Source organism: Aegilops tauschii, chromosome 4, assembly GCF_002575655.3.
Source record: "Aegilops tauschii subsp. strangulata cultivar AL8/78 chromosome 4, Aet v6.0, whole genome shotgun sequence".
NCBI classification, from domain to species: Eukaryota; Viridiplantae; Streptophyta; class Magnoliopsida; order Poales; family Poaceae; genus Aegilops; species Aegilops tauschii.
The window spans coordinates 111,298,497-111,311,351 of NC_053038.3; positions in this window are offsets into that span (position 1 = coordinate 111,298,497).

The following is a 12,855-nucleotide window of genomic DNA, read 5'->3' on the forward strand; positions in this document are numbered from 1 at the left end:
GTTGCGAAACTATTTCACATTGTTTCAAATGAAGACCAAACTCGTAACTCAAATATTCGCCTCCACGATCAGATCGTAGAAACTTTATTTTCTTGTTACGATGATTTTTCACTTTACTCTGAAATTCTTTGAACTTTTCAAATGCTTCAGACTTATATTTCATCAAGTAGATATACCCATATCTTCTCAAATCATCTGTGAAGGTCAGAAAATAACGATACCTGTCGCGAGCATCAACACTCATCGTACCGCATACATCAGTATGTATTATTTCCAATAAATTTGTTGCTCGCTCCATTGTTTCAGAGAACGGAGTCTTAGTCATCTTGTCCGTGAGGCATGGTTCGCAAGCATCAAGTGACTCATAATCAAGTGATTCCAAAAGCCCATCAGCATGGAGTTTCTTCATGCGCTTTACACCAATATGACCTAAACGGCAGTGCCACAAATAAGTTGCACTATCATTCCACATTGTTTCAAATGAAGGTCAGACTAGTAACTCAAATATTCGCCTCCGCGATCAGATCGTAGAAACTTTATTTTCTTGTTACGATGATTCTCAACTTCACTCTGAAATTCTTTGAACTTTCCAAATGTTTCAGACTTGTGTTTCATTAAGTAGATATACCCATATCTGCTCAAATCATCTTGTGAAGGTCAGAAAATAACGATATCCGCCGCGAGCCTCAACACTCATCGGACCGCATACATTGGTATGTATTATTACCAATAAGTCAGTGGCTCGCTCCATTGTTCCGGAGAACAGAGTCTTGGTCATCTTGCCCATGAGGCATGGTTCGCAAGCATCAAGTGATTCCAAAAGCCCACCAGCATGGAGTTTCTTCATGCGCTTTACATCAATATGACCTAAACGGCAGTGCCACAAATAAGTTGCACTATCATTATTAACCTTGTATCTTTTGGCTTCAATATTATGAATATGTGTATCACTACAATCAAGATTCAATAAACCATGCATCTTGGGTGTATGACCACAGAAGGTTTTATTCATGTAAACAGAATAACAATTATTCTTTGACTTAAATGAATAACCGTATTGCAATAAACATGATCCAATCATATTATGCTCAACGCAAACACCAAATAACATTTATTTTAGGTTCAACACTAATCCCGAAGGTAAAGGGAGTGTGCGATGGTGATCTTATCAACCTTGGAATTACTTCCAACACACATCGTCACCTCACCCTCAACTAGTCTTTGTTTATTTTGTAACTCCTGTTTCAAGTTACTAATCATAGCAACTGAATCAGGATCAAATACCCAGGGGCTACTATGAACACTAGTAAACTACACATCAATAACATGTATATCATATATACTTTTGTTCACTTTGCCATCCTTCTTATCCACCAAGTATTTGGGGCAGTTCCGCTTCTAGTGACCATTTCCTTTGCAGTATGAGCACTCAGTTTCAGGCTTGGGTCTAGCTTTGGGCTTCTTCATGGGAGTGGCAACTTGCTTGCCATTCTTCTTGAAGTTCCCTTTCTTTCCCTTGCCCTTTTACTTGAAACTAGTGGTCTTGTCAACCATCAACACTTGATGCTTTTCTTGATTTCTACCTTTGTCGATTTCAGCATCGCGAAGAGCTCGGGAATCGTTTTACGTCATCCCTTGCATGTTATAGTTCATCACTAAGTTCTAGTAACTTGGTCATAGTGACTAGAGAACTTTGTCAATCACTATCTTATCTGGAAGATTAACTCCCACTTGATTCAAGCAATTGTAGTACCCAGAAAATTTCAGCACATGCTCACTGGTTCAGCTATTCTCCTCCATCTTGTAGGCAAAGTACTGTCAGAGGTCTCATACCTCTCGACACGGGCATGACTCTGAAATACTAATTTCAACTCTTGGAACATCTTATATGCTCCTTGCTACCTCTTGAGCACTGCGTTGTTTTTCCCTTGAAGAGGAAAGGGTGAAGCAGCAAAGTAGCGTAAGTATTTCCCTCATTTTTTGAGAACCAAGGTATCAATCCAGTAGGAGGCCACACAGGAGTCCCTCGCACCTACACAAGCAAATAAATCCTCGCAACCAACGCGATAAGGGGTTGTGAATCCCTACACGGTCACTTACGAGAGTGAGATCTGATAAATATGATAAGATAATATTTTTGGTATTTTTATGATAAAGATGCAAAGTAAAGAAAGTAAAATAAAAACGGCGCCAGAAATAGCTTGTTGTCGGGAGATTAATATGATGGAAAATAGACCCGGGGGCCATAGGTTTCACTAGTGGCTTCTCTCAAGAGCATAAGTATTATGGTGGGTGAACAAATTACTGTTGAGCAATTGACAGAATTGAGCACAGTTATGAGAATATCTAGGTATGATCATGTATATAGGCATCACGTCCGAGGCAAGTAGACCGACTCCTGCCTGCATCTACTACTATTACTCCACACATCGACCGCTATCCAGCATGCATCTAGAGTATTAAGTTCATAAGAACAGAATAACGCTTTAAGCAAGATGACATGATGTAGAGGGATAAACTCATGCAATATGATATAAACCCCATCTTGTTATCCTCGATGGCAACAATACAATACGTGCTTTGCTGCCCCTATTGTCACTGGGAAAGGACACCGCAAGATTGAACCCAAAGCTAAGCACTTCTCCCATTGCAAGAAAGATTAATCTAGTAGGCCAAACCAAACTGATAATTCGAAGAGACTTGCAAAGATAACCAATCATACATAAAAGAATTCAGAGAAGATTCAAATATTGTTCATAGATAAACTTGATCATAAACCCACAATTCATCGGTCTCAACAAACACACCGCAAAAGAAGATTACATCGAATAGATCTCCACGAGAGAGGGGGAGAACATTGTATTGAGATCCAAAAAGAGAGAAGAAGCCATCTAGCTAATAACTATGGACCCGAAGGTCTGAAGTAAACTACTCACACATCATCGGAGAGGCTATGGTGTTGATGTAGAAGCCCTCCGTGATCGATGCCCCCTCCGGCGGAGCTCCGGAAAAGGCCCCAAGATGGGATCTCACGGGTACAGAAGGTTGCGGCAGTGGAATTAGGTTTTTGGCTCCGTATCTGGTAGTTTGGGGGTACATAGGTATATATAGGAGGAAGGAGTACGTCGGTGGAGCAACAGGGGGCCCACGAGGGTGGAGGGCGCGCCCAGGGGGTAGGCGCGCCCCCTACCTCGTGCCCTCCTGGTTGATGTCTTGATGTAGGGTCCAAGTCCTGTGGATCACGTTCATTCCGAAAATCATGTACCCGAAGGTTTCATTCCGTTTGGACTCCGTTTGATATTCTTTTTCTGCGAAACTCTGAAATAGGCAAAAAACAGCAATTCTGGGCTGGGCCTCCGGTTAATAGGTTAGTCCCAAAAATAATATAAAAGTGTATAATAAATCCGAATAATGTCCAAAACAGAATATAATATAGCATGGAGCAATAAAAAATTATAGATACGTTGGAGACGTATCAAGCATCCCCAAGCTTAATTCCTGCTCGTCCTCGAGTAGGTAAATGATAAAAACAGAATTTTTGATGTGGAATGCTACTTGGCATAATTTCAATGTATCTCTTCTTAATTGTGGTATGAATATTCAGATCCGAAAGATTCAAGACAAAAGTTTAATATTGACATAAAAATAATAATACTTCAAGCATACTAACTAAGCAATTATGTCTTCTCAAAATAACATGGCCAAAGAAAGTTATCCCTACAAAATCATATAGTCTGGCTATGCTCTATCTTCGCCACACAAAATATTTAAATCATGCACAACCCCGATGACAAGCCAAGCAATTGTTTCATACTTTCGACGTTCTCAAACTTTTTCGATCTTCACGCAATACATGAGCGTGAGCCATGGACATAGCACTATATGTGGAATAGAATGGTGGTTGTGGAGAAGACAAAAAGGAGAAGATAGTCTCACATAACCTAGGCGTATCAACGGGCTATGGAGATGCCCGTCAATAAATATCAATGTGAGTGAGTAGGGATGCCATGCAACGGATGCACTAGAGCTATAAGTATATGAAAGCTCAACAAAAGAAACTAAGTGGGTGTGCATCCAACTCGCTTGCTCACGAAGACCTAGGGCATTTTGAGGAAGCTCATCATTGGAATATACAAGCCAAGTTCTATAATGAAAATTTTCCACTAGTATATGAAAGTGATATCATAGGAGACTCTCTATCATTAAGATAATGGTGCTACTTCGAAGCACAAGTGTGGTAAAAGGATAGTAACATTGTCCCTTCTCTCTTTTTCTCTCATTTTTTATTTGGCCTTTCTTCTCTTTTTTTATGGCCTCTTTTTTTCGTCCGGAGTCTCATCCCGACTTGTGGGGGAATCATAGTCTCCATCATCCTTTCCTCACTTGGGACAATGCTATAAAAATGATGATCGTCACACTTTTATTTACTTACAACTCAATACTTAGAACAAAATATGACTCTATGTGAATGCCTCCGGCGGTGTACCGGGATATGCAATGAATCAAGAGTGACATGTATGAAAGAATTATGAACGGTGGCTTTGCCACAAATACAATGTCAACTACATGATCATGCGAAGCAATATGACAATGATGGAGCGTGTCATAGTAAACGAAACGGTGGTAAGTTGCATGGCAATATATCTCGGAATGGCTATGGAAATGCCATGATAGGTAGGTATGGTGGCTGTTTTGAGGAAGGTATATGGTGGGTGTATGATACCGGCGAAAAGTGTGCGGTATTAGAGAGGCTAGCAATGGTGGAAGGAGGAAAAGTGCGTATAATCCATGGACTCAACATTAGTCATAAAGAACTCATATACTTATTGCAAAAATCTACAAGTTATCAAAGTAAAGTATTACTCTCATGCTCCTAGGGGGATAGATTGGTAGGAAAAGACCATCGCTCGTCCCCGACCACCACTCATAAGGAAGACAATCAATAAATAAATCATGCTCCGACTTCATCACATAACGGTTCACCATACGTGCATGCTACGGGAATCACAAACTTTAACACAAGTATTTCTCAAATTAAAAACTACTCAACTAGCATGACTCTAATATCACCATCTTCATATCTCAAAACAATTATCAAGCATCAAACTTCTCATAGTATTCAACACACTCATAAGATTATTTTTTACTAATCTTGAATGCCTATTATTGTTAAAGCAAACTACCATGCTGTTTTGTAGGACTCTCAAAATAATCTAAGTGAAGCATGAGAGAACAATAGTTTCTATAAAACAAATCCACCATCGTGCTCTAAAAGATATAAGTGAAGCACTAGAGCAAAAACTATATAACTCAAGAGATATAAGTGAAGCACACAGAGTATTCTAATAATTTCTGAATCAAGTGTGTCTCTCTCAAAAGGTGTGTACAGCAAGGATGATTGTGGTAAACTAAAAAGCAAAGAATCAAATGATACAAGACGCTCCAAGCGAAACACATATCATGTGGTGAATAAAAATATAGCTCCAAGTAAAGTTACCGATGGAAGTAGACGAAAGAGGGGATGCCTTCCGGGGCATCCCCAAGCTTTGGCTTTTTGGTGTCCTTAGATTATCCTGGGGTGCCATGGGCATACCCAAGATTAGGCTCTTGCCACTCCTTGTTCCATAATCCATCAAATCTTTCACCCAAAACTTGAAAACTTCACAACACAAAACTCAGCAGAAAATCTCGTGAGCTCCGTTAGCGAAAGAAAACAAAAGACCACTTCAAGATACTTTAATGAACTCATTATTTATTTATATTGGTGTTAAACCTACTGTATTCCAACTTCTCTATGGTTTATAAACTATTTTACTAGCCATAGATTCATCAAAATAAGCAAACAACACACGGAAAATAGAATCTGTCAAAAACAGAACAGTCTGTAGTAATCTGTATCTAACGCAAACTTCTGGAACTCCAAAAATTCAGCCAAAATAGGAAGACCTAGAAAATTTGTTTATTGATCATCAGAAATTGGAATCAATATTTTATCACGTTCTGGTGATTTTCAACAATTATTTTCGTGAACAGAAAGTTTCTGGAATTTACAGCAAGATCAAATAACTATCATCCAAGAAGATCCTATAGGTTTAACTTGGCAAAAACACTAATTAAAACATAAAAAAAAGTCTAACCAGAGGCTAGCTCAAAGATTTATCCCTAAACAGAAGCAAAAAGCAAAAAACTAAAAATAAAATTGGGTTACCTCCCAACAAGCGCTATCGTTTAACGCCCCTAGCTAGGCATAAAAGCAAGGATAAATCTAGGTATTGCCATCTTTGGTAGGCAATCCATAAGTGGGTCTCATGATAGATTCATAAGGTAATTTTATTTCTTTCTAGGGAAGTGTTCCATGCCTTTCCTTAACGGAAATTGGAATCTAATATTCCCTTCCTTCATATCAATAATTGCACTATTCGTTCTAAGGAAAGGTCTACCAAGAATAATAGGACATGAAGGATTGCAATCGATATCAAGAACAATAAATCTACGGGCACATAGTTCCTATTTGCAACAATAAGAACATCATTAATTATTCCCATAGGTTTCTTAATGGTGGAATCCGCAAGGTGCAAGTTTAGAGAGCAATCATCAAATTCACGGAAACCTAGTAAATCGCATAAAGTTTTTGGAATCGTGGAAACACTAGCACCCAAATCACACAAAGCATAGCATTCATGATCTTTAATTTTAATTTTAATAGTAGGTTCCCATTCATCATAAAGTTTTCTAGGGATAGAAACTTCCAACTCAAGTTTTTCTTCATAAGATTGCATCAAAGCATCAACGATATGTTTGGTAAAGGCTTTATTTTGACTATAAGCATGAGGAGAATTTAGCACGGATTGCAACAAGGAAATACAATCTATCAAAGAGAAATTATCATAATTAAATTCCTTGAAATACAAAATAGTGGGTTCATTAATATCTAAAGTTTTGATCTCTTCAATCCCACTTTTATTAATTTTAGCATCAAGATCTAAAAACTCCGAATTTCTGGAATGCCTTCTAGGTAAAGGTGGATCATATTCAGTCCCTTCATTAGCAAGATTCATATTGCAAAACAAAGATTTAATAGGGGACACATCAATAACTTTTAGATCTTCATCTTTATTTTCATAGAAATTTGAAGAACACGCTTTCACAAAGCACTCTTTCTTAGCACGCTTCCTAGCGGTTCTTTCTTTGCACTCATCAATGGAAATTCTCATGGCTTTGAGAGACTCATTGATATCATGCTTAGGAGGAATAGATCTAAGTTTTAAAGAATCAACATCAAGAGAAATTCTATCAACGTTCCTAGCCAATTCATCAACTTTAAGCAAATTTTCTTCAAGCAAAGCATTGAAATTCTTTTGCGAATTCATAATTTCCTTAACACTAGTCTCAAATTCAGAAGGCATCTTATTAAAGTTTCCATAAGAATTGTTGTAGTAATTACCATAATTATTAAAGGAATTACTAGGATAAGGCCTAGGATTAAAGTTTCCTCTATACGCGTTGTTACCAAAATTATTCCTACCAACAAAATTCACATCCATAGATTCATTATTATTCTCAATCAAAGTAGACAAAGGCATATCATTAGGATCAGAAGAAACACTCTTAGTAGCAAATAATTTCATAAGTTCATCCATCTTTCCACTCAAAAAATTAATTTCTTCTGTCGCATGCACTTTTTTATTAGTAGATCTTTCAGTGCGCCATTGAGAATAATTAACCATAATATTATCTAGGAGTTTAGTAGCTTCTCCTAAAGTGATTCCATAAAAGCGCCTCCCGCGGCCGAATCTAAAAGATTTCTAGAAGCAAAATTCAATCCGGCATAAAATTTTTGTATAATCATCCACAAATTCAAACCATGCGTAGGGCAATTACGTATCATTAATTTCATCCTCTCCCAAGCTTGTGCAACATGTTCATGATCAAGTTGCTTAAAATTCATAATATCATTTCTAAGAGATATGTCTTAGCGGGAGGAAAATATTTAGAGATAAAAGCATCTGTGCACTTATTCCAAGAATCAATACTATTTTTAGGCAAAGATGAAAACCAAGCTTTAGCACGATCTCTAAGCGAAAAAGGAAATAGCTTCAATTTAACAATATCATTGTCCACATCTTTCTTCTTTTGCATATCACACAAATCAACGAAGTTATTTAGATGGGTAGCGGCATCTTCACTAGGAAGGCCAGCGAATTGATCTTTCATGACAAGATTCAACAAAGCAACATTAATTTCACAAGATTCAGTATAGGTAAGAGGAGCAATCGGAGTGCTAAGGAAATCATTGTTGTTGGTATTGGTAAAGTCACATAATTTGGTATTATCTTGAGCCATCATGACAAGCAAGCAATCCAACACACGAGCAAACAAGAAGCAAGCGGAGAAAAGGCGAACGGAAAAGAGAGAGGGCGAATAAAACGACAAGGGTGAAGTGGGGGAGAGGAAAACGAGAGGCAAATGGCAAAAAATGTAATGCGGGAGATAAGGGTTTGTGATGGGTACTTGGTATGTTGACTTTTGCGTAGACTCCCCGGCAACGGCGCCAGAAATCCTTCTTGCTACCTCTTGAGCACTGCGTTGGTTTTCCCTTGAAGAGGAAAGGGTGATGTAGCAAAGTAGCGTAAGTATTTCCCTCAGTTTTTGAGAACCAAGGTATCAATCCAGTAGGAGGCCACGCACGAGTCCCTCGCACCTACACAAACAAATAAATCCTCGCAACCAACGCGATAAGGGGTTGACAATCCCTACACGGTCACTTACGAGAGTGAGATCTGATAGATATGATAAGATAATATTTTTGGTATTTTTATGATAAAGATGCAAAGTAAAGAAAGTAAAATAAAAATGGCGCCAAAAATAGCTTGTTGTCGGGAGATTAATATGATGGAAAATAGACTCGGGGGCCATAGGTTTCACTAGTGGCTTCTCTCAAGAGCATAAGTATTATGGTGGGTGAACAAATTACTGTTGAGCAATTGATAGAATTGAGCATAGTTATGAGAATATCTAGGTATGATCATGTATATAGGCATCACGTCCGAGACAAGTAGACCGACTCCTGCCTGCATCTACTATTATTACTCCACACATCGACCGCTATCCAGCATGCATCTAGAGTATTAAGTTCATAAGAACAGAGTAACGCTTTAAGCAAGATGACATGATGTAGAGGGATAAACTCATGCAATATGATATAAACCCCATCTTGTTATCCTCGATGGCAACAATACAATACGTGCCTTGCTGCCCCTACTGTCACTGGGAAAGGACACCGCAAGATTGAACCCAAAGCTAAGCACTTCTCCCATTGCAAGAAAGATCAATCTAGTAGGCCAAACCAAACTGATAATTCGAAGAGACTTGCAAAGATAACCAATCATACATAAAAGAATTCAGAGAAGATTCAAATATTGTTCATAGATAAACTTGATCATAAACCCACAATTCATCGGTCTCAACAAACACACCGCAAAAGAAGATTACATCGAATAGCTCTCCACGAGAGAGGGGGAGAACATTGTATTGAGATCCAAAAAGAGAGAAGAAGCCATCTAGCTAATAACTATGGACCCGACGGTCTGAAGTAAACTACTCACACATCATCAGAGAGGCTATGGTGTTGATGTAGAAGCCCTCCGTGATCGATGCCCCCTCCGGCGGAGCTCCGGAAAAGGCCCCATGATGGGATCTCACGGGTACAGAAGGTTGCGGCGGTGGAATTAGGGTTTTGGCTCCGTATCTGGTAGTTTGGGGGTACGTAGGTATATATAGGAGGAAGGAGTACGTCGGTGGAGCAACAGGGGGCCCACGAGGGTGGAGGCGCGCCTGGGGGGGGGGGGGGGTAGGCGCGCCCCTACCTCGTGCCCTCCTGGTTGATGTCTTGATGTAGGGTCCAAGTCCTCTGGATCACGTTCGTTCCGAAAATCACGTTCCCGAAGGTTTCATTCCGTTTGGACTCCGTTTGATATTCTTTTTCCGCGAAACTCTAAAATAGGCAAAAAACAGCAATTCTGGGCTGGGCCTCCGGTTAATAGGTTAGTCCCAAAAATAATATAAAAGTGTATAATAAAGCCCAATAATGTCCAAAACAGAATATAATATAGTATGGAGCAATCAAAAATTATAGATACGTTGGAGACGTATCACTCCTTGGCGTTCAAAACGTTTTTTAAGTCCCGGTTCTAAGCCGTAAAGCATGGCGCACTAAACTATCAAGTAGTCATCATACCGAGCTTGCCAAAATGTTCATAACGTCTGCATCCGCTCCTGCAATAGGTCCGTCACCTAGCGGTGCATCAAGGACATAATACTTCTGTGTAGCAATGAGGATAATCCTCAGATCACGGACCCAGTCCGCATCATTGCTACTATCATCTTTCAACTTGTTTTTCTCTAGGAACATATCAAAAATAAAACAGGGGAGCTATACGCGAGCTATTGATCTACAACATAGATATGCAAAATACTATCAGGTACTAAGTTCATGATAAATTAAAGTTCAATTAATCACATTACTTAAGAACTCCCACTTAGATAGACATCCCTCTAATCATCTAAGTGATCACGTGATCCATATCAACTAAACCATGTCCGATCATCACGTGAGATGGAGTAGCTTTCAATGGTGAACATCACTATTTTGATCATATCTACTATATGATTCACGCTCGACCTTTCTGTCTCAGTGTTCCGACGCCATATCTGCATATGCTAGGCTCGTCAAGTTTAACCCGAGTATTCTGCATGTGCAAAACTGGTTTGCACCCGTTGTATGTGAACGTAGAGCTTATCACACCCGATCATCACGTGGTGTCTCGGCACGACAAACTGTCGCAACGGTGCATACTCAGGGAGAACACTTGTACCTTGAAATTTAGTGAGATACCATCTTATAATGCTACCGCCGCACTAAGCAAAATAAGATGCATAGAGGATAAACATCACATGCAATCAATATAAGTGATATGATATGACCATCATCATCTTGTGCCTTTGATCTCCATCTCCAAAGCACCGTCATGATCACCATCGTCACCAGCTTGACACCTTGATCTCCATCGAAGCATCGTTGTCGTCTCGCCAACTATTGCTACTACGACTGTCGCTACCGCTTAGTGATAAAGTAAAGCAATTACATGGCGATTGCATTTCATACAATAAAGAGACAACCATATGGCTCCTGCCAGTTGCCAATAACTGTTACAAAACGTGATCATCTCATACAACAATTTATATATCATCACGTCTTGACCATATCACATCACAACAAGCCCTGCAAAAACAAGTTAGACATCCTCTACTTTGTTGTTGCAAGTTTTACGTGGCTACTACGGGCTTAGCAAGAACCGTTCTTACCTACGCATCAAAGCCACAACGATTTTTTTGTCAAGTGTGTTGTTTTAACCTTCAACAAGGACCGGGCGTAGTCACACTCGATTCAACTAAAGTTGGAGAGATAGACACCCACTAGCTACCTGTGTGCAAAGCACCGCGGTAGAACCAGTCTCATGAACGCGGTCATGTAATGTCGGTCTGGGCCGCTTCATCCAACAATACCGCCGAATCAAAGTATGACATGCTGGTAAGCAGTATGACTATTATCGCCCACAACTCTTTGTGTTCTACTCGTGCATATAATATCTACGCATAGACCTGGCTCTGATGCCACTGTTGGGGAACGTAGTATTTCAAAAAAAATTGCCTACGATCACACAAGATCTATGTAGGAGAAGCATATCAACAAGCGGGGAGAGTGTGTCCATGTACCCTCGTAGACCGAAAGCGGAAGCGTTTAGTAACGCGGTTGATGTAGTCGAACGTCTTCGCGATCCAACCGATCCAAGTACCGAACACACAACACCTCCGCGATCTGCACACGTTCAGCCCGGTGAAATCCCTCGAACTCTTGATCCAATTGAGGCCGAGGGAGAGTTTCATCAGCACGACGGCGTGGTGACGGTGATGATGAAGTTACCGACGCAGGGCTTTGCCTAAGCACTACGACAATATGACCGAGGTGGAAAACTATGGAGGGGAGCACCGCACATGGCTAAAGATCAACTTGTGTGTCCATGGGGTGCCCCCTCCCCCGTATATAAAGGAGGGGAGGAGGAGGCCGGCCGGCCCTAGGGGGCACGCCCAAAGGGGGGAGTCCTACTCCAAGTAGGAACCGCCCCCTTCCTAGTCCAAGTAGGAGAAGAAGGGAAAGAGGAGAGAAGAAAAGGAAGGAGGGGGGCGCCGCCCCCTCCCCTTGTCCAATTCGGACTGGGCAAGTGGGGGGGGGGGCGCCACCTCTGGCCGGCCCCCTCTCTTCTCCACTAAGGCCCATTGTGGCCCATTAATCCGCCGGGGGGTTCCGGTAACCCCTCCGGCACTCCGGTTTTATCCGAAACTACCCAAAACACTTTCGGTGTCCGAATGTAACCTTCCAATATATGTATCTTTATGTCTCGACCATTTCGAGACTCCTCGTCACGTCCGTGATCTCATCCAGGACTCCGAACAACCTCCGGTCATCAAATCACATAAACTCATAATACAAATCGACATCGAACGTTAAGCGTGCGGACCCTAAGGGTTCGAGAACTATGTAGACATGACCGAGACATATCTCCGGTCAATAACCAATAGCGGAACCTAGATGCTCATATTGGCTCCTACATATTCTACGAAGATCTTTATTGGTCAAACCGCATAACAACATACGTTGTTCCCTTTGTCATCGGTATGTTACTTGCCCGAGATTCGATCGTCGGTATCATCATACCTAGCTCAATCTCGTTACCGACAAGTCTCTTTACTCGTTCCGTAATGCATCATCCCGCAACTAACTCATTAGTCACATTG